Here is a 4560-nt window from a genome sequence, read left to right on the forward strand (position 1 = left end):
ATAAAAGGTAACAGACTCGGGTGGAGAAGTGAGATCAAAACACAACAATTTGGAGGTCCCACCGAGATGTGAGAAATAAGTTACCTACTGAGTCCTGCACACTGAATCTGCGCGCGCTATGAATAAATGAGGTAAGCAGAGCCTGTTTATTATTACGAAATCTGTAAATTGGGCTTAAAATAGGCAAATTTTTGCTCAGTGTGTTTGACTCCCAAAATAAATAGTTTTAAATAGAGAAGTTTACGTCGACTGTAAGAAATAAGATAAAAGTAAATAAAACCAGTCCCAGGGAAAACACGCAATTGTCGCGCCAACCAGAGTCTGACGAGATTCTGGATCAGAGGGGGTGGGGTTGTAGGATAAAATCATTTGTCCGCCGCTACCTCTGTAACTCTGAGACAAAGTTGAACTGTAAACTTGTTAGGGTGGTGTCTAACTTAAAACAGTGTTAATTTAAGCTTACTTAAAAATTGGAAGTTCATTAAGTGAGTACGGGACTTGGGTGGGACAGTAATTAATTAAATACGACGCACGCACCGAATAGATTAAAATAAAATTAGAACTAATAATTAGATTTATTGAATAAAATAACTTATGACCCAGGAGTAGAGAAGTCACTGGTTCACAAATATTGCTGTCTTCTAGGATATTAAAAGGGAAGTCAACACATTTTGTTTTAAAAAAAAAAACAACAACAACATTTTCAAGGGTGACCATTGTGAATATTTCTGGCGTCTGTGACTTGCGTGAATGTTGAAATAAGTGGTCAGTATCTTGTTTGTTTATTTTGTGTTTGTGTCTTTGTCAAATATAAGACCACAGTATGAATGTGTAGAAAAAAAGAAGAAAAAAAGTTCCAGAATTTTCCAGTGACAATAAAAAAGAGGTGGGTGCTGTGTGTTTGGATTTCCTGAGAGAATGGACACTGAGGGGCAGCAGCGTCTCAGGTTACAAAAGTGTGAGCAGGAAAGTTTTAAACCAGTAAAGGAGCAAGTTGAAATTGTGGGAAAAGATTAAAGAATGCTCGAGAGATGAGGATAAGTTGACAAGAAAGAGGGAGGCAAACGCCTTGCAGGAAAGTAGATACAGAAAGTTAATGAGGGAGGTTATAAATGAAAGAAAAGAGTGAGGAAGTGGGTAGTTCAGTTCCCCATCCTTATAACCCAAGCGGCAATCAGTCAGCACACCCCCCAACAGGAATGTACCCCATATATCACATACCAGATAGAAGGTTCCAGGTGGGGGAGGTTACTGATACCCCTTCGCAGCTGAGGGGGGGAGTCACCCATCCCAGTTAAAACAAAACCCCTTGTGAATTTTTTCTTCTCTGCAGTGGGAAGATGAGTTTAATTAGGCCCACAAAACATAGAAGGTAGCATTTAACTGCATACAGCATCCATCTGAGTTTTGATCAGGACTCTTGGGTGCCGGGGGCCGGATCAGATACAAATGTGTTCAGGTGGGCGCTGACGTTGGGTCTGTGAAACTGACCAATGGGACGGTTCAAATAAGTTGTCAGTCGAACACAACTGACACAACAACAAAGAACTTTTCAGCCAAGTAACGTGACTTTTCAAAGATCTAACAGTCCAAGAGCAAACTGAACTAACTGTCCAGAGGGGGTCTTGGAGTTCGTACACAGCGAGAACAAAGTCAAGTCTTGCTGTATGCTGAGATATGAACTGCTGCACAAAGCTGAACTGGTCTCCAGACAGACGGTGCTGAGTCTGAAAGGCTGAAAGAAGAACTGGTGGTCACTCTGTCCAGGGTCACTAACATCAATTGCAGCCTGACGGAGGTGTCAACCCCACATTTGGTCTGTGAGGGTCATCTAGGCACTTTGGGGGTTGTGATCAAAAACTGCAGCTGGCTTTGATAATGATCACTCACATTGACTTATTTTAAAACAGATGGTACAAGCAGACACTATATACCTGAATATAGTGAACTCACCACTCCACTCAGACAGATGGTGAAAGATCAAGGTAACAGAAACCTGAAAGCAACACTTGTGTGGAACACAGATGCAGAGCATGTGTTTATTAAACTGAAGCAACTCTTGTCCAGAGCAGCTGATTTGGCTCTGCCTGACTGCTCCCCCCCGTTTTTTTTCTTGATGTTTCTGAAGCAGAAAACACTGTTAATGGTGTTCTGTTTCAGAAAAAGGGGGGTGGTAGACAGTGTGATCCTATCAGAACCGAATTTATTGTTCCTGCATGAAGGCATAAACATGGCAGATGGTTGCTGCTTCAGGTTTGAGGATGGGTTTTTGAGATCAGGATTTGCTGTGGTACAGCAGAATGGTGATGAGTACGAGGTACTGAGCTCAGGGCAGCTAGAAGGTCATCAGTCAGCTCAAAAAGCTGAAATTCAGGCAGTCGGTGTAGGCTTATGGTGTAGTTCATGTACAGTTATAACTCATTAAGGATTTAGCTGACAGTTTGATGTGGCCAGCAAAAGTGGCGGTTGTGAGGTGTAAAGGTCATGATGTTACACAATCAGACACAGCGGAAGGAAACAGGCAAGCTGACAGGGCAGCCAAGAGTACAGATGGTGACAGTGGAAGAGGAATGTCAGAAAGTGAATCGATGGGATGAGAAAACTGTAGCAGAGGCTCAGACTACAGCCTCCCCAGAGGAAAAGACATTATGGTTTAACAGAGGAGGTCAGAAAAAAGGGGAGTTTAAAGTATGGATAGGACCGAATTAGAAGTGGATCTTGCCTATGACTTTAAAACAGGCAGTATTTCAGGAAGCACATGGATTAGCACATGTGGGATGCAGACAATGTTAAGAAATCTTCGACAATGGTGACACCCTCATCTAAAAAATATGGTAACAGCATATGTTGACACCTGTACTGTTTGTTTAAAGTACAACATTCGGCCTACAGTAAAACCTGAACGAGGTTCTTTTCCTCTCCTGCACCGACCGGGACAGGAGGTGATTCTAGATTACACTGATATGTATGAACCTGATAAAGGGTTCAGATATGTATTGATGTGTGTTGACGCATTTACAGGGTGGCCAGAAGCCATACCTGCAAGAAGAGAAGACAGCAAAACAGTGGTGAAGTTTCTGATTAACCATTACATCCCCAGACACGGTTTCCCAACAAAAATTAGATCAGACAATGGCACACATTTTAAAAACACAGATCTGCAGGCTGTGGAAAAAATGTTAGGCCTAAAACATGCTTTTGGAACCGTGTACCATCTCCAGTCTCAAGGGTAGGTCGAAAGGATGAACCAGAACATAAAACAAAAATTGGGCAAAATCTGTGCACAGACTAAATTGAACTGGGTGGAAGCATAACATATCGTATTAATGACCGTGAGAACTTCTGTTAATAATGGAACTGGCTTTTCTCCCTATGAGTTAACTACAGGAAGACCCTTTCCAGGACTAACCGTATGCTCACTGACCAGTGAGGAGGACCGTAAAATGGACCATAAGGTATACTTTGATGAGTTAAAAGCATTAGTGTCTAACTTTACTCAGCAGGTCCACCACAAACAGAGCCTAACAGAAAGATCAGAGGAACCTGGTCTCCCCACCGCGGATTAGGTCTTGCTGAGGGTCATTAAAAGGAAGTGGCAGGAGCCCAGGTGGACGGGCCCTTATCAGGTTACAGAGCGAACGTCCCATGCAATTCGCCTCAGAGGAAAGGGGGACGTTTGGTACCACTGGAGCCAGTGTGCGCCTGCCTCAGAGCCAGGAAGAGCGAGAGAGCTGGCAGAAACCATCTAAAGTCGTAAAACTGGACATTCATGTCTTGTAGACCAAAGCAGCCTGGTGAAAGTTGCGTGCGGGCCCTGAAGGACTTTGTTTGAGTGGGCCACTGGGTGCTGGAATAACCACATTTAGTACAGACACCTAGAAATGACAAAAACACGACATCTTAGAGTCTCACACTTCATGAAGAAAACTCAGAGACATAGGAGGAACGGTCTCTGAGCACCCCAGGGTATGCCCTGAGTACTTGTGATTGTAACAATATTGTATGACATGTGTACTAACCATTTTTCTTTTATCTTTTAATTGCAGTCTTGATTTAGCGCGCATCCATTTATTTACTTAGCTTGAAAGTGATAAGTATATTCAGTTTGTAACGTTGAAAATAAATACCTATAATCAATTATGAGCAGTATATTAACAGAGTGTTAATTTGTATTATTATTGTGGTGGTAGACGTTTATTAACACATATCCCTCAGGATACTGTGGGATTGTGTGCATTAGTACGCTTAGCTGCATCGTTAACCTTGATTGGCCCTCGTTTGGAAGTTTTAAATGACACCTACATCTCTCCCAGTAGGAAGAGACGTTCAACACATAATTTTGACCCCACTGTGGGCTCTACTACATATATTGATGCCATAGGAATCCCTAGGGGAGTTCCTGTGAGCACAAATTAGCAGATCAGATTGCGACAGGTTTTGAAAATTTACCTGTTGTTTCAGCATATTCTTCCACTTGATGTCGACCTCTTTAGATGAGGTCGAAAGGGGGAATTGTTGTGGAATAATATTTTGTTCCTTTTTGAATCTGACTCCCAATTC

Source organism: Nematolebias whitei, chromosome 1 (assembly GCF_014905685.2).
Source record: "Nematolebias whitei isolate Nwh7 chromosome 1, NemWhi1, whole genome shotgun sequence".
Classification (NCBI taxonomy): Eukaryota; Metazoa; Chordata; class Actinopteri; order Cyprinodontiformes; family Rivulidae; genus Nematolebias; species Nematolebias whitei.